Source organism: Cricetulus griseus (genome assembly GCF_003668045.3).
Source record: "Cricetulus griseus strain 17A/GY chromosome 1 unlocalized genomic scaffold, alternate assembly CriGri-PICRH-1.0 chr1_0, whole genome shotgun sequence".
NCBI lineage: Eukaryota > Metazoa > Chordata > Mammalia > Rodentia > Cricetidae > Cricetulus > Cricetulus griseus.
The window spans coordinates 244908299-244927139 of NW_023276806.1; the positions used below are offsets into that span (position 1 = coordinate 244908299).

The 18841-nt window shown below is 41.6% G+C and overlaps 1 protein-coding gene across 10 annotated transcripts in view; it reads right to left on the reverse strand.

Moving 5' to 3' along the window:
- The window catches only part of Psd3 (pleckstrin and Sec7 domain containing 3), a 520985-nt gene that overhangs the window by 438875 nt on the left and 63269 nt on the right, over positions 1-18841 (reverse strand). Inside the window, exon 2 of one of the 10 annotated variants that reach the window (XM_035451483.1) lies at positions 5254-5335. The exons of 8 other annotated variants lie outside the window; for them this stretch is intronic. The gene's annotated coding sequence lies outside the window, so the exon portion shown is untranslated. Of the gene's footprint in view, positions 1-1003; positions 1025-5253; positions 5336-18841 lie in introns of those variants that run through there. One more of the 10 variants, XM_027388905.2, reaches the window with a different exon arrangement.

The window sequence follows — 18841 nt, forward strand, 5'->3', positions numbered from 1 at the left end:
AGACCAAGATGTATGCAATGTTCATACTACTACAAAAGAACTTTCTTTGATATTATAATCATTCAATAGTTTGGAGAGAGGTAAGCTGCCCATAATGGGAGGAGCTTTCAATATGCCTTCAATAAGATGGGGGATTTAGGTGAGAAGGACCCACTATTTTGTTTTAGCTTCTGGAAGAGCCAGACACTGCATCAGGTGCTTAAGATACTGTTGTTTCATCTAACACAACATAACACAACACAACCCTGTAAAGTAGAGGACACTGAAGTTAAGCAACATGTGATTCCTAGACTTGACAGCTTTGTACTACACACAGCCCAAGCAGGCAAGGCTAAAAAGATATCAGATGAGAAATTTCACAGCTCCTTCATCTCTTTAAAATTAGAAGTTCAAATGTCCAACATTCTAGTTAAAGGAAGGATGAGGAAATCCAGATGATGGTAGTGGTGGGCCCAGGACCTTTCTTTTTGTGTTTTTGTATTTGTGAACTTATTGTAGGGGTGACGGATAACACAATTCTAGGTTGTGTAAGCTGAAATACAAGAAGTGCAGAGAAATGGATGATACTTGGGAACTGATGGTAGGACTGGCTTGAAAGGCGCATGCAGGAGACCTCCATGAGAAACCATTAGATATTAGGAGGCCTACTAAAGGACTTTGGTTCTGGGTAAGTAGGGAGTGAGGTACAGAGAAACAAATGGCTATTATTAGATGTAAATAGTACTGTGATTGAAAATATGAATTTTGGTGACAGAAAAACATTTCTCTGAGTCTTCCTTCCACGCAGTGGAAGGAATTATAAAGACTAGCTAATAATGAATAATGCTCTAAGGTGAGCTAATAAGAGTTTGTTATTTATGTAGGGGGTAAGTGAAAAGTACATGGCAATAAGCCCTCAATAACTATTAGCTTCTCTTGGAATGTCTCTATACATTTGAAGCCTTGAAGAAATTTGTTCATGCAACAAAACAATGAAATCATCATATATATGGATCATACATACCTATAGTAGGTAGCCATTTGCATCGTTTTATGCTTCCTGTCTGACAAGTAAGACTCTAGGAGCAGAGGAATTATTTGGCATGTGAGAGTCAGCAGTGGATTTGGGATTAGGAGATATAGGCTTGAGTTTCGGAGAAACCATACATTAAGTGTGACTCACAGCAAATCTCTGAACCTCAGTGGATTTATTTCTAATAAAGCAAAATGAATGTCTATCTTTTACAGGTCAGATGGGATAACCTGTGTAAAAGTACTTTGCAAGCACAAGAATCTGGAAGATGTGATATATTGTTTTAGTATTGCATAGTCACAGACATAAGTACACACATTTCTCTCTCTCTCTCTCTCTCTCTCTCTCTCTCTCTCTCTCTTTCTCTCTCTCTCTCTCACACACACACACACACACCTCTATGTATACATGCGAGTTATTTTTGAGACAAGGTCTCAGATAGCCTTAGCTGGCCTTGAGCTCAGGATGACCTTAAACTCTTGGTCTTCCTGCTTCCACCTCCGAAGTGCTGGGATTACAGGCATGTACCACCTATAATAATATAGTAATATTATTAGTACTTCCAAACTAAATTATTCTCTGTAATTTCTATGAAGTCCATGGTTGCACTGTTTTGAAAGGATTATTTGCTAGCTTCTTATTTTCCTGCCACCATGTCAGGATTCATACAGTATAGACAGAAATGACATATAATTTAAATGGCACCACCGTCTCAGCTAAAGGTGATAGTTTCTTCTCTCCAGTTCTATCTGAAGAGAAAAGGAAAAATTCTAGAATCTTAACAAGGCTAGAGAGGAAGGATGCAGTGTGTAAGAGTATCAGAGCACTCTCTTCCCAACTTTCTGAAGCAGGCAGCTGGGCCCTCCTATAGGGAAAACAAAGAAAGAACAGGAAATATGGAGTAATTTGCTTCAAGCCACATAGCTAGTGAGGGCTGAAACTGATCTCTCCACGCAGGCAATGCTCTTTCTGATGACTGGTAGACATCATCTAAACAGTGTGTTCAGCCTGTGCTTCCTGTGTCTAGAGGAAGGATCAACTGCCCTACAGGTATTGCCTCCTCTGGCTTCACATGCTCTAGGTTTGTTCCCTAAGTATTCCTAGAAAACATTTCATTCAGTTTCAATCCAAAGGAGTGATATTGTGCCACCCAGTTCTCATCTATTTCCTCAGGGGGTGGTGTCCCCTGTTGGTGTCCTTAGATGTTACATTGGAACTCTCTGGAATTCTTGAGTCCAATTTGGTTGTGCCTTGCTGCATGTTCACATGGAAGGATTAAAATGGGATGTGTCTTGAGAGCTCCCCATCAATAGGATAGAATGGTTATATTTGGGAAATGATGGGAATTCTTGAATTAAAACAAAAAGAGAGATAAAGCAGGGCTGGGGCATGGTAAACGACTGTAAAGAGGTGAAGGAATCGAAGACAAGGGCACAGAATAAAAGACACAAACTGGGAGGTCTGATAGGGGATGTCCTTCTGTATTTATGTTTCTCTTACTGGTTGATATATAAAACACTGTGGCCAAATGAAGCAGGAAGGATAGGCAGGACTAAGAGAGGAGGAGAATTCTGGGAAAGGTAGGCAGAGAGTCAGTCGCCATGTGGAGAGCAGGAAGAAACTATGTACCAGGCATTCTTTGGTAAGATAAGACCATGTGGAAATACATAGATTAATAGAAATGGGTTAATAATTAAGACAGCTCATAAGGTAGCTAATAAGAAGCCCTAGCCATTGGCCAACAGTTTAATAATTAATACAGCATCTGTGTGTTTATTTAGGGTTGAAGCAGGCACCGGATATGGTGGGACAAGAAAATATCCGCAGCAGAGGTCAGAAATGCAAGAATAAGCACTGAGCACTCTTACTCACACCCTACCAAGCACGCTTCAGAATGCTGCAGGATATCCCATCTATCCTGTCCACTGGGCACCACACTCTTTCAGGACTATAGTTTAGCTTCTTTCCCCATTACAAGGAACCAAGTGAGTTTGATATGGAATTGATATAACTGATAATGATGGTGATTTGTAGCTAGCTACTTTCTTTGGTCTTTGTGGTGGTTTCAAAGAAAATGACCCCTGAAGGGAGTGGCACTATTAGGAGGTGTGGCTTTGTTGAATAGGTGTGGTCTTGTTGGAGGAAGTGTGTCCCTGAGGGGGTGGGCTTTGAGGTCTCTTGCTCCAGCTTCATTCAGTGTGACAGAGTTTGCTTTCTTTTGCCTGCAAGATGTAGAACTCTCAGGTACTTCTCCAGCATCACGTCTGCCTGCACACCACATACTCCCCGTCATGATGATAATGGATTGCACCTCTGAAACTGTGAGTCACCCCCAGTTAAATGTTTTCCTTATAAGAGCTGCTGTGGTCATGGAGTCTCCTCACAGCAATAGAAATCCCAAGTAAGACAGTCTTCTGTAACGACATACTATATATTGGTGACTTATAAACAACAAAAAGTTATTTCTCATGCTTCTGGGGATGAAAAAGTCCAAGACCAAGGTGCTGGAAGATTCTTGACAGGCATCCCTCACTTTAACCTCACATGACAGAGAGGGCAAGGGCTCTCTCTTGGGCCTCTTTTCTCCCACCCATGGCACAACTACCTCCCAATGGCCCATTTCCCATTTCCATCACTTCTCACCCATGCCAGAATGGCATATATTACATTCTGTGTCCCAGAGTCACTGGCACTGCAGTCTGCAGAGGATAAAGCTGCTCACCCAAAGCGACACAGAAATGAAACAGACACAGAAGCAGGCCCAGGTCTGTCAGGCTCTAACAGCCACTCCTGCCATACTGTTTCATTACATATTAGTGTATCTAGGAGCCACTTTATCTGCCATAGATAAGGGATTTGGAGAGGCTTTTTAAAAATCAAAAGTTTCACACATCCCTTCTTAAGTCCCAGGGTACATGTCCCTGTGACTCCTCAACCTCAAACTCTTTCCACACTGGCTGTAGTAACTATTTTTGCCTCTCCTCAAAAGGCAAGTCCAACTCATGTCACCAGAGATGACACCATGTCTGGTACCCTTCTTGCAATGATCATTTATGGAAGAACCAGATGGCAAGTCCTGGAAAATATTTTAATTAGGAAGTCTTTCATTTCCATCCTGTTTCTATTTCCTTTCCTACCCCCACCCCACCCCAGGCACACATTGGCATGATCTTAGTGATTCTTTGTATTTTAAATTGATATGTGCCTACCCTGGCATCTGATCACAGGCCAATTGCTTTTGAACTAAGTGGGAAAAAATGCTGAAACAGACAGAACACTGGACCAGAAGGAGATGCAACTGTTGTGTATCATGTGCAGATGTCCACACTTCATGCCTTCTGGAGCCCTTTAGATGAAGGAGGTACTGGGTGTCAGCAGCAGAAGTCCTGTAGCTAGGCCGAGGCCACTTTTCTACAAAGAGAGGTTGGGGATGTGGGGCTGACAGTGCAGATGAAGGACGAAGGTGGCTGTACTCTGTGCCACCCAGACTCTAACTCCTTCACGAGACTTCTAATAGCTCCAGGTTGTCCCCAACAAGTCATTTCACATAGCAGTGAGTTTCCTGAAAACAGCAGTCGCAACTGTCAGAAAAATAGGAAGTTCTTTTAAAAGCACACCTTATCCATTTGCCCCCAAATTTCAAGATTTCATTGTTTTTTCCCACTGAGTAATACTCTATTGTGTAAATGTACCACATTTTCTTTTTCCATTCTTCGGTTGAGGGGCATCTAGGTTGCTTCCAGGCTGTGGCTATCACAAATAATGTTGCTACGAACATAGTTGAATTGATGTCCTTGTGGTATAAATGTGCGTCCTTTGGGTATATGCCTAAGAGTGGAATGCTGGATCTTGAGGTGGACTAATTCCCATTTTCCTGAGAAACCACCATACTGATTTCCAAAGTGACTGTACAAGTTTGCATTTCCACCAGCAATGGAGGCGTGTTCCCCTTTCTACACATCTTCTCCAGCATTGAATGGAACTAGGAGAAACCATCCTGAGTGAGGTAACCCAGACACAGAAAGACAAACATGATATGTACTCTCTCGTAAGTGGATATGAGACATAGAGCAAAGGATTACCACCCTACAATCCACAACCCCAGAGAAGCTGGGAAACAAGGAGGAACCTAAGAGAGATATATATGGTCATCCCCACAAGGATGACCCCAACTAAGAATCTAAGCAATAGTGGAGAGGCTACCTTAAATGTCCTTCCCCTATAATGAGATTGATGACTACCTTATATGCCACTCTGGAGCCTTCATCCAGTTGCTGATGGAAGCAGAAGTAGAGATTCACAGCTAATCACTGAGACGAACTCCTGGAATTCAGTTGTAGAGAGGGAAGAGTGATGAGCAAAGGGGTTAAGACCATGCTGGGGAAACCCACAGAAACAGCTGACCTGAGCAACTGGGAGCTCATGGACCCCAGTCTGACAGCTGGGGAACCAGCATAAGACCGAACGAGACCACCTGAACATGGGTGCCAATTGGCTGGGGATGGGGGTTGTAGGGGGCCTTGGACAGTCTATGGGGTCTCTGGCAGTGGAACCAGTCTTTATTCCTAGTGCACAAATGGGCTTTGGGAGCCCATTCCCTATGGAAGGATACTCTCTCAGCCTAGATACAAGGGGGAGGGGCTAGGTCCTGCCCCAAATGATGTGACTGACTTTGATGGTCCCACATGGTATGCCTCATCCTCTCTGAGTGGATGGGGGGGTTGGGATGGAAGTAGTAGGGGAAATGGGAGGGCGGGTGGGAGAGGGAACTAGGACTGGTATGTAAAATAATATTGTTTTTAATTTTAATAAAAATAATTAATTTAAAAAGCACATCTTATGAGTAGTTAGGGGGAAAGATACCTTGCCATTGAGCTTGGTATTACTGCATTTACAGTGTGTTCCCCCCTAATCAAGTCATTATCATTTGCTATTCAGTTCACTCTCCATGAAGCTGTAGGGTTAACGGAAACCAGGCCTGGAGATGAAGGAAGTTGGCCAGCACTGCAGCCTCTCTTGTCTGGGCTCAAGAGTCTCTGCTATTTCTCTGGAATGCATGTCAGACCCATGCCTGTGTTTCACCAGCCTCTACCACTGTCCCATCCTCCATTGCTCACTGAAGCCTATCCAATCAATTCTATATCTGCTTTTATGTCAGCCTAGGAAGATTCAAACCGGATCATGCTCTCTCTCTGTGTTTATCAGTTTCTCCAGGATAAAAACTGCCATAGTTCAGAATTGGCCAGAACCGTCCTTGTTTTCTTCAGTATTTCTTGCACTGTTTCTCTGCGTCAAGACAGGATGGTTTTCTCAGGCCCACTATTCAAACCATTCACTTAGATCATCACTCTGGCTTCTTCTTTCTTCCTCCCTCTAACTGCCTCCTGCACCTTGGCAACAGCCTAATACCTGTGAGAATATCACCAGCTGCTGTCTCTCATTAGTCTCCTCTTGTCCCCTCTTTTCTAGAACTTTCTTCCAGCCACATTCATTTTGATGCCAGTTTTACTTCGATGGATATAAGGGAGAGGGAAGAGAAGCAGGGAAAAAGCTAAAGCTGTCAACACTTTTTTTTTTTTTTGCTTCCTTGAAGATATACTTAAAAGTCATCCAAAAGATTTTACCATTGCAAATGTCTCTCATAAGTAAAATATTTGGCTCAATTATAGATTCAGATTAGAACTGCATGTTGGTAATTTTTAAAATATATTACAGATAACAAAATTCACTGAAACACTGAAATGTATTAACAGCATGAGTAGAAATCTGTGTATGATGTACAAACATGTACAATAAAGTAGTGTTTAAAGATAAGTGCAATGAGTTTCATAATTGTGTGTGTTCTTACTTGTGGAATCTAAAGGGCAAGGTTGGGGCTCTTCCTTGACCACTCTCTGCCCTATTTCTTGAGATAGATGCCTCACTGAACTTGGAGCTTGCTGATTGAAGTAGGCTGTCTAGTCAAAGAACTCCATGGATCCTCTTGTCTCTGCCTCCCTGAACTAGGATTATAAGCACACACTATCATCTCCAGATTTACGTGAGGGCAGGGGACCAGGTCCTCATACCTGCACAACAAATGTAGAACCTTTACCAAAAATACGCAGATTGAGCAGCTCCTTTTTACCTGGTACCCCCATGTTTAAGAAGTTAAGAGAGACTCTGAAGCTAACTGGACCAAGCAACAGACATATTAAGAGGGAAGGCAGAGGCCAGATGTCCACACCACCCCCTGTCACTGTCTGCTTCCTCTGGAACAAAGAGCATCTTTGTTGCTGGGAGAAGAACAGAGGCTATCTGGACCTCTCCGGCATGGCAGGGTGAGTCATGATAAGCAGTACATTCAGATAGATAGAGGCATGAGGCTCCATTTACCTCTGCCTGGCACCTTAAGTAGTTTTGACACCCTCAACGGGATACAGACAGGCTCTGAGCATCTGTGCTTACCACATATGCTCTGCCCTCTGTGGAAACCTGGAAACAGAAAAAAGGCCACATTTATCTTAAAAGACCATGGCAGCTTAAGAAAGAGTCGGGACAGATAGAAAGTGACACTTGGAAGTAGGCCTGTGTGACCAGAGTGATTTCCACTAGGATTATTCAGCTGTTTAAATGATGGGAAATGGCCCTGGCCCATTTAATACACATACACATTAGAATCCTTCCTTAGGTTGGTTCATTGTTTCTCCCCTAGGGTCAAATGGATTTAGACATTGGAGAATAATAGACTCTTCCATAGGATGAAATGTTAAAAATGCCAGGAGGGCCTCCTGGGCCTTCAGTTCTATGGTCCCACAAGGTGCCACAGAACTGAAAGTTCTACCCCCGTAACTTCATTTGTCTAAAGTAAGTATTGCTTTAGGTGAAGCAGTAGATTCTCCTTTCAAATTCTAGCTCCTCTGTGGTGGTGTTTAGATCTGGACTGGAACACAAAGGCCCACATGTTAAGACTCAGTGCCCAGATCGTAGGAGGTGATGAGCACTATAGGTGGAGCCTGGTGGAATGTCTTCTGGTCGTTAGAAGCATGCCATAGGAAGGGACAGAGAGAACCTGCCTTTTCTTCTTCCTCTCATGTGCCAGCCATGATGTGAACAGTTCTTTTCTGCTCTGCTGCCATGCTGTCCAAAACAGAAGGGCCAACCAATTATGGATGAAAACCTCTAAAACTGTGAACCAGAATTATCCTTTTCTCTCCATGAATTGATTGTGTTCCAATTATGTGTTCCAGTAATGGAAAGGAAGGAAGACAAAGCCCAATACCTTTATTGTTCTGGTGCAAAAGATTTTCCCAGGCTACTTCTGTATCTAGGTTGTTTAACCGTTTGACATTGTGAAATGTTGTCATCTACATAGCTGCTCCTTGAGAACTGTCAATAACATATTAAGCAGACTTAACATTTTGTAGCCAGTCATATTCATAGGTATCCCAGATCCCATGTGGCCCATGGTCCTTGGGTCTAACATACCTGGTTGATTGTCCAGGTCCAGCTATTCCTATGATGGGGTGGTGGCGGTGGGAGAATGGGGCACACATGCCAGGCATAAGCCTTAATAGCACCCAATATCCTAGGTTCACTCACCGGAAGACAGGAAGGTGGGCAGCAAAACTCAGCAGTGAGGGCTGTAGGACTCCTATAGAACTCCAGGTTTACAATGACAACTGGGGAGGGCCGCAGGCTTTCCTTTAGCTTTTTTTTTTTTTTTTCCTTTAACTTTTAGAACACAGTCAATGATTTTAAAACACAAAAGAAAGGAAGAAGGGAAGGAAGGGAGGCTGGGTTTCATTCTTTCAAGCTCCCTTTGTTATGAATATTTGCATGTAAAAGGAATACCCTTGTGTGAGAGGACTTTACACGGCTGCAGTTGCTTTTTGTTTATTTTGCATTTAAGGTAGGCAAAAATTGTCTTAAAAATAATCCAACCAAGCCCAAAAATGTGAGGAGCAACAGCTGAAGAGACGATGTGTACATCCTGGTCTCTGGTCACAGAGGCCCATCTGAGGGGGGGGCAGCGGGATAGTGTTGGGGAAAGATGGAGGGGAAAGCAGCCTTCTTATTTGGTTTCAAAGCAGTACCTGGGATTTTCTGGGTCTTTCATCTCTAATGAGTCATATACAGACTGACTGGTTGCTGTTTCCTGACTGGGCAATCTTAAGCAAGTCATTTAGAATTTCTGACCTATACCTTCTCATTTATGAATTACAACTGTAACATTACCTGTTTGTTTGGAATTGCAGCAAACACTAATACATTTGAAAGCAGTGTGTAAAATAGACATGTATAAGTGAGTTAGTTTTCTTAATAATTGACTTTACTCAAAGTTACAAAACATCTCACAAAGATGCATTCTCTGAAGAGATTCTGACTAACTCAAAGTTTAGAAAATAACTAGTAATTAGGCAGTGAAGGAAGAGGAGAGAGATTATTTATGCCTTGCTGAGGCAATACACACATACAAAGAGACCTTGTGGCTTAGGATTTGCAGGGCAGGCTGGGGCCTGTAGACCTGCAGCAAATCAGGGCTGCTGTGGAGAAGATGGGAGCCCAGGTGCTTTGGCTTAATAGTATGAAGCACTAAGTTTGAGGCAGGTGGTGACAAGAGCAACATCTTGGCGGGTGTTACCTCATCTTGTTAGGGAGGTCAGTCACAATTCATATCCTACAACAATATTTTAACTACTGTGTTCAGTACACATCATTATCATACATGCATATACAATCCATTTCGTAAGTATACCTCTTAAAAGGGTTTCTTTATGTATTCAGCTTCCGAAGGTGATGACTTACACTGGTAAACCTAATTCTTTCCTGCAGGATTTCTCTGGGTTTTGTCTTGCCATAGATCTCAAATTGGACTTGAACTCATGAACCTCCTCTTTGCCCCTGCCTATGGGTTTACAGTCACATACGACCATGTTCAACTTTCAAAACCTACATTATGCTACTCTGCTTTGTGAATTTTCAAGAAGGGAATGTAATGGGCCATGTTTGGTTAAGATCTGTGACCACAGGTGCTTTTCCTGATCCCTACTCTCTTTCATTTCCGCTGCTCAAGGGGTTTCCGTTTCCTCCCTGACAGTGGGAAGCTGCAAACCTGAGGAGCCATTGTTCAGCTCACTATCTGTCCTTGCTTGTAAATTTCATGGTGGCTTCATCAGCATTTCCTCATTCCTCCTAGGCTAGGCAAAGACAGCCCCCAGTGAGACTTTTCTTTGGAGGGGAAACTCCTTCTTCCCCTCCATGGATGAACTTGACATCAATAACACTATCTAAGCTAGAGGCAGGCCCCCTCTTCTACTCCAGCTTGCCTGTCCTTGCTAGTATCAGGGATGCAGTCCCTCTTTGAACCAAATATCACTGTGTTAATTTAAGATGTTTAAAAGATCAAGTGAGTCTACCAGGCCAAGAGTGGAGAGTTAGTAAGGGCAGAGCACCAAATGTCCTAGTGCCCAGGCCACACAGGTATGCAGTGCCTCCCAATCTATAGTCTCATTCCAGAAGCTTTAGTTACACGCCAAGGAGATATCCTTAACACATTTTTATAGTGGCGCTGGGACTGTCTGTTGGCATCCATCTGCGAAGTTTCTTTACTAAAATTTACTTCCTTTCTTGATGCTAGATGCCAGACTACCCAGGAATTCCATAAAATGCTGTGTCCTAATAAATGAAATGGAAACAAACTTATTCAGCTGTCTTTCACAGTAGCTTGGTTTGCCCCCTCCTCTATGGTCTTTGTATTTCTCTGGGTTCTACTGTGCCAAAGCTGATCCAATAGGTGAAATTGAGGAGGCGGAACCCTCAGAGCGCAGGAAGTGGGTAGCTGAGGTGGATGTTTTTAGCAGACAACAGACTCGGCTTTTATCACAGGAACTCCTCGGGCACTATACCATGTAGTCCAGCGCTCACTTTGCTGAAAATGTCTGTTGTAAAACAGCTTCTGAACAAAGTGTCCATTTTAGAGTCTGCTACAGATGGACCTCCTGGTGTGAACTGGGTTCAAGCCTTTGAAGCCTTGCCCGCCTGCTCCATTGCTCATCTCTCCTGATGTTCTGAGCAGAGCTGTTCCTGGCTTTTTTTTCCAGGTATCTTGGGTAGAATTAGCTTTTGTTTGTTATGGAGCAAGTCTTTTTTTTTTCTTTTTTTAAATGGCTACTTTTTGAAAATTTCAAGAGCTATAGTGACTTTAATCACTTTTTCCAGGCACTATTTCAGTCCAGTTGGAAGGACCTGAACCTCAGAACCCCAGGGCTGGCACACACATGCCTGAGTAAGAGGACTTGCTCTCCCAGTTTAAAACAATCTGAAATCTGATTTGGAAGGAGTGGGAGGACATGAGTGTCTAAAAATAGCCGGATGAATATGGGAATCTTTTTCCAATTAGTGTAGAAAGATTCTTTGGGCCTGATTAGCCCCTAAACCACAAACTAGAAATGTGTTGCAGCTTGTTACTACAAATATATTCTGAAATAACTTAGGACATTCATTCAAACATGGTAATTTGAACATGGCAAACACAAGGCTGAACTGTCGTTTCAAGTCAAATATTAAGTAGTAGTAAAGAAAATAATTATTGTATATGGGATGGTCATGTATTTATATTATCTTTTTCTTTCTAAAAAGATATGCCTATTTGCTAAATTATTTTATATCTCCATCATCATTGCTTACAATTTCTTTCTAATTCAACCCATCCTGTGTCCTGTAGTTAGGAATATTTGCTTATAAAATGGATACAAATGATTTTGAGATTTTTTGGCTCAAATATTCTACATTTTCTATAAAGTCTGAAGATAGCAGTAGGTGCTCCCTGTGTTCTACTCTCAGAATTTATCTATGGGCATCTAGTAACACTTCACAAGGACCACTCACCTGTCTCCTTCACTCTCAATTACAAACTCTAGGCAAATATTTGCTGAGTATTCTGAACTGTGCTAACTGCTGAATCAGTGTTGGCAGGCATCTCAACCCTGGGACAGAGCACCATTAGCAAGGCAACTTTAGAAGGTGTTCATTTGGGGTCACTGTTTCAGAGCATTAGCCCATGACCAACCAGGTCAGAGAGCATGGCAGCATGCAGGCAGCCATGGCACTGGAGTCCTAGCTGAGAGCCCACCTCTTACCAATGGTAGAGTGAGAAAGAGGGTTAACTAGAAATGGCATGCAATTCTAAAGCCTCAAAGCTCACCTCCAGGTACACATCTCCTCCAAAAAGGCCACACATACTCATCCTTCCCAAATAATACCACCTACTGGGGGCTAAGCATTCAAACATATGAACTTATGGGGGCTTTTCTCATTCAAATCACCACAGTAAGTGAGGGTTATATTCTCAGGTCTTGTAGAAACCCCAGTCCAGTGAATAAGCGAAACAACAGAATGATTAAAAAATAAACTGGCTCAAATATAGAAGTTGTGAAATACCATAAAAAAACAACAACAGGAACAGTGACAGAGAATAAAAAGCAGCAGAAGTTTTCTCTCTAATGATGCTGACATATAGCATCTCCAGGACCTCGAGGCAGAGGAACCAGCAAGTGTGAAGTACCTAAAATGGACCTGTTTGTAAGGTGGCCACAGAAAGTAACATGTTCCCTGGTCCAAAGCATATCATGTGAATGTCTGTGTGGGATTATTACTAAGTATGCCACCATTGTGCATCAGAGTTTGAATTTGACAGCTTCAAGTACATGATGAAGAGAAATACATTTTTGTCAGGAAAGACAGTTGTCTGAGGAGTGAAATAGGTAATCTATACAGACAAACCTTTGGAGAAGAGGCAGATTCTAGAGTAAAAGTGTGTGCCACAACTGATCTGACAGAGAGATTGAGACTGGTCTTACAGGAGAACTGGACATTGAAAAATAGAAGAGCAGTGATGAACTGTTTAGAGCTTGCTTGGAGCCTGAAGTCAACACTTTGGAATGAAAAAAATAGCAACTCATTGAAGATGTGCTCAAGTATAGAACGAGGAAGATGGTTGAATCATTCACAGAGAATGGTAGATAAAAGGAGTCATTGTACCTACAGAAAGTGATCAGAATGGTGGAATATAGAAAAATGTGAGTAAAAAATGATTCTCTCATGAGAATATTATGAATAGTGAGCTATTGGGAAGATCACTGGGGAGTTCAGGACGAGGCTGAGGGACTTTTATAGCAGGGATAGTTGAACTTAGAAACAAGAAAGACACAGGTTGGCTCAAGAGTTTGACATTGTCAGCTGAGATATTAGAGCTACTGCGTTGGTCTAGGACAATGCAAATATTGAACTGAATAATCAGAGTAGATGAAAATAAAAAAATCATTTGAGATAAGTGTTACTTACAAGTGTGTGTGTGTGTGTGTGTGTGTGTGTGTGTGTGTGTGTGTGAAGGTTCGGGTAGTCAGACTTGACAGCAAGTGCTTTTATCAGCTGGTCTGTCTTACTAACCCAGCACACTGTCTTCCTAGGATTACTGCAGTTACAGAGGGTTAACTAAAATTGGGATGAGATGAAGATTGAGAACTGAGCTTCTTTCTTTTTTCTTTTTTTTCGAGACAGGGTTTTTCTGTGGCTTTGGAGGCTGTCCTGGAACTAGCTCTTGTAGACCAGTCTGGTCTTGAACTCACAGAGATCCACCGGCCTCTGCCTCCAGAGTGCTGGGATTAAAGGCATGCACACACCACCACTGCCTGGCAGAACTGAGGTTCTTACTAAATGAAAAAGGATGATGGAACGATAGTGGTCATGATGATGCATCCATGTCTGTCCTTTACTTCAAAGGACAGTGATTCTGAAGTAAAGAGGAACAGTTGACTGAAGATAAGAGGACACAAAGGTATCTTCTCTCTGGGTCTCTGACATTCAGAACTGTCTAAGCTTTAGACTCTAAAGAGAAATATCTCCAGAAAGACACCATGTTCCAGGATGGATGCAAGGAGAATGCTATAGAGGGACACTCGGATGTTCAGAGGGATGTTCAGAAGTTTTATAAGTCAGGTCAGGTATACACAGAACTACGACAATGAGTATCTGGGTGACAGTAGACAATGAAGATGCCGGGGACAAAGGCAGACATGTGTGCTGGGTGAGGCCTTTTGGTGGCTTGGAGAAGCATGTTTTATGGCATTCAGAGCTTGAGCTTTCTCCCATTATCAGTGATGGCAACTATCTCTCTCTTGAAGTTTCCTGATAATTTTTCAGTTTCTGTTACTTCTGATTTTGGTCTTCCCATGAAATGCTTTGACTTCCTCTAGTTAGTCTTTTCATCTGTCTTCACCATTTGTCCTAAAGGATTTTCTGCAAAATCCCATCAGGTCCTTCTAATCAGAAATGACTAGTTTGCTTCTGAAATTATGTTTGGAGAATGGTACTTGGGATTTGAAAAGGAATATTTTAAAACCTTCTCAGAAGAAAACCTTCTTCTGTGCGTTCTTGAGGGACGACAATAAAGACTGAATGGAGCTTCTTGTATTTGTCAGGTCCCCTCACTCCCCTTCCAGGAAAGGTTAATGCAGTTGTTGCTAAGGACTGGGACTCCAAGTGGGTGATCAATGGACATCTGCTTTGGAAAGAAGCAGATGAGAGGGTGTTGGTGAAGAGGAGTTTAAGACAGAAAGAGTGGAACTAGAGAGCACTGGGATGGGCAAAGAGGACCTGAACTCAGAGAGTTCTGATGAGTGATTCCATCTGGGAACCATAGAACCCTGTTTTCCTGAAGTCTGGTTTCAGTCCTCTTCCAAGGCAGAGTATCAGCCCACCTGTACCAGAGCCTTCCCCTGTCTCTGAATGCTGTATGAGATGTGCCTTCAGTAACTGGAGATGCTAGCTATACTGCTTTCCACTATTCCCAGAAACATATACTTCATGTATAAAATTACATTCTCAGAATTGGTCACCGAGTTGCTAAAACACCCTATAGGGTAATGTTATCCTCCATAATAAAAATGTTATCCTCCATAATATAATCCTAGAGATTGCCAAGGTGACCCCTGTACTCTCACCACCCTTACTGGAGATGGAACCCAAAGTCCAGCTTATACTGTGTAAATAAGTACTCTACCCCTGAGCTACATCTCAGGGTGATTTCTTTGTTTACATAAATATTAAGAGGTGGAGGGGGCAACTGTCCAGGCATGCCATACTAGCATCATTTATTTTAGCTCAAGTATGTGGCTCCCTTGAATGAGCAGATAGAGCTTGTTGCTAAGGTGACATGTTAGAAGAATTCAAGGTGAGATGTTCTGCTTCTGTAGCAAAAGCATCCATCTGCAGAGATTAGATGAATGATAAACCAAAGGTGCACAACATGCTTTCCTGATACGATCACTATAGCAACATTGCAAAGGCTGGATCTATTGTGTGGACCCCACTGATGACTAGTATGTAAAATCTAAAGTACAGTATTTCTCTGGTGGGGTTGGAACTATGACTAATCCACCCTGACTTTCCAACAGTAATTGATTTACTATTTTTGAATTACCTTTACAATATGAGAGCTAAGTAAAATTCCAACTTTATAATAGCACACCAAGTACTAGCACACATAAGATCTTTGTTAGAAAAGAAACATATATCTTAAAAAATAGTTTCTAGTCTCTCTCACTGGTGAGGAGGAGGAAGCGTACTTACTCTTTAGGACAGATGGCACCAGTGACCATCCCTTCACTGTGCCCATTAAACTTGGAGGGCAAAAAGTCCTGGATAGAAGCTGGGGACTCCACAAGTTGCATGTCATAGCTGAAGGCATAGTTTTTGAGTCCTTTGTTAAATGTCATTGAGTAGGAAGCTGGGAGATGACTAAGGAGTTGAACTGGGGAAACTAGGATGGAGACGAAGCTGCACGCAGTTACCTTCATATTATCGGAGTCCCATTGCCAGCCTCCTCCTGCTCAGGTCTCATCAGTTGCTGTTCTGATACTCCATCTGTAGTTCTTGAGTAAACTGTGGTTATTTTAATGATACCTAAGGGTACTTGGATATATCCACATATATGGATATGGACTTGAATGAGATTTGCTGTCATAGGCTGTCAAGTTTGGAGGATCTGAGGCACCCCCATGTCCTCCAAGTCAGAGCCTTCTCCCAAGTTCTGCATGTTGAGGAATCTTGATTTATGTTAATATTGACTTAATTGATTTCTTCTCCTGGAAGTCAGGTTAGGATTTCCATTAGGATAGTGGGTTGTAACTACAAGGGAGTAAGCATTTCTTTCAAGTTGAACATTATCTGGTTGTTTTGTGAGTGAACATTCATAACCTTCACATTCAAGGAGCATATATTTTTTCTGTATTATGTGTATAATTCAATAAAACAATCCAAAGGTAGGAAGAGTGATGGCAAAGGAAGAGAAGAGAGGAAAGCCTGTCTATAAAGCTAGACTGAGAAGCTAGAGCTTGATAGAGTAGGCAATTGCAGGTCACCCTGTGTTATGTACTGAGGTGTGGCACTCCCCTAAGCATGCTTAAAGGGGATCAGTTTTTCACTGGAGAGCAGTTTTGATAGACTAAGAAAAAACAGAAAAATTACCTAAATGTTGGATAACAAGGGCTCAGAATATATTGGGCTGATGGTGGTGACATTTAAAAAGATAACAGGATCCATCCACTATATAAGGTACCAGCTTTGAGATAAACCACAGAATATTCAGCACATGTTACAAGATGGTTTGCCTGCGCTAATGTTTAATATCATGCTATACCATAGTTTGGCTTCTATTGTAATGAATTTTCTCACTGCTGTCAGTTGGGAAAGAGGCAAGACAATCTACTTAGACTGGCTCAGCTTTTTGAGTGAGCATCAGCTTTGGTCTAATTCCAATTCTCAGAGATGTGCCAGCATCTGTTAGTGCACAATGCCACATATCAAAGAAACTAGCAGTGTGAGCCTTGCCTGCTAGTTTTGGTTGGGTTTTCAATACATGCCGATAATGTTGTCAAAAATGATTATCTTGCCAGGTCAACACTACTGTTTTAGGATCATTTTGTAGCACCAATTTCATGGCTGAGTATTTGATTTTGAAGAAACTATTGCTTTCTCTGACATATAATACAGATTTTAAGGATTAGATCAAACAGATTGATGCTTATACTTCTGAAAAACAATATGAAAAATAGCTTGGCCTGGGGCCCTTAGTATAATTTAGATTCATGTATAACTTCTGCAAGCCAAATTAAACAAACTCAGAATGACACAAATTTGCTGAAATGTAATGCAAACTAAGCATGTCCATACTCCTTCTTCTTCTTGTTCAACAGAATGTTGATCTTTAAATTCTCAATAGACACCTCATGTAATTTCTGTTTGATGATCCAATAAAGAGAAATAGACATTGACACACTGACTCTTTCCAACCCCCAGGAGGAAAATAAAGGTTTGTGCTCTGACATGAGGAAGGAGTTAATCCAATCCTGTAGCTCTATAATAATGTGCGCAAGTGATTTGTGTGAACTAGGCTAATTGTATCATCATTATGTAGCCTTGCTCTCATGCCAGTCACTGATGCACTTTCTAATTTTATTAAGATCCTCGAAGACCAGGAGAATCTTACTGAGAAGCCAGTTCTCTGCTCATTAGCAGTGACCTTATAGTTTGTTTATTTGGACTTTGCTTTGGCCTCCTGCCCTCAAGTTAACTTGTTTTTGTTTCATAATCTATACTGTCACTGTGCTCTCTTGACCTACAAGAGAAGCAGATGAATGGAAGTATTGATGCCAACTTTATAGCATCTGCTGTAGGCAGCATGCCTTAATTCCTAGCACTTGGTTCTGGTTTCTTTGGGAATAAGGAAGAGAAGAGAAGGCCAAGAATAAAACAGTTGTTCCAGGGCTTCAAGGGGCCACCATGAAGCATTGTCATATGTAACATAATCTAATTGTTCATAACATAGAGTGAGTCCCACGTAGATAGCCATTATCTCCTGACGTTTTTGAGGACCACCTCTGCAAGCTTGTCCTGCTTCTAAAGGCTTTGACTCAATTCTAATTCCCTACCCCTATTTTCTACCCTATTCAAGAAGAACAGAAAGAGAGAGAGAGAGAGAGAGAGAGAGAGAGAGAGAGAATGACTAGCTAGATGGGTATGAAATAGGATGAAAAAAGAGAAGGCTTCAGCCTGCAGCTAAAACAGCACTTATAATCTATCAAATCTAAGATGAACAAGGGTACTGGCCATACCTAGACACAGTCTGATTGGAAATAGAGTCTGAAGTTCAATGACTAAAAGGTCAAGAAATACATTTTTATTTTACACAGTAAAAACATTATCAAACTCACACTTGCACAATTTGTGCAAGAAATGAAATACATGTAGTTGAATTGTATCCATATATAAAGGACAATGAAATAATTATATCTGCAGGAAAAAGGATGACTCTAAAATTCATTTTGTTATGCAAAATAAACTGGACTCAGGAAACAACATTATGTTCTGTGGATTGTGGATTCTCTCTCTCTCTCTCTCTCTCTCTCTCTCTCTCTCTGTGTGTGTGTGTGTGTGTGTGTGTGTGTGTGTGTCTATGTAGATTATAAAAAACCCTTTAGGTTATATAATATATTTATGTATAAATATATACCATATATAAAACAAATGACAATAACTTTATGATTAATTTAAGGAACATGGGTATGAGTTCTGATGCATTGTCTCCTAAATTTGTGATCTTGGACAAACTGCTCTGCTTTTTTTCTTCTCAATTTCTTAAACTTGGAATAAAGTAGAATGATAGTACATGACCATTGTGGAATAGTAAACAAATACATCCTATTATTAGTATGTACATCCTGCTGTTATTCTCATTTTCTATTAATGAAAAGTGACACGAAGTTGTTTTCTTAAATTCTTAAATAAACA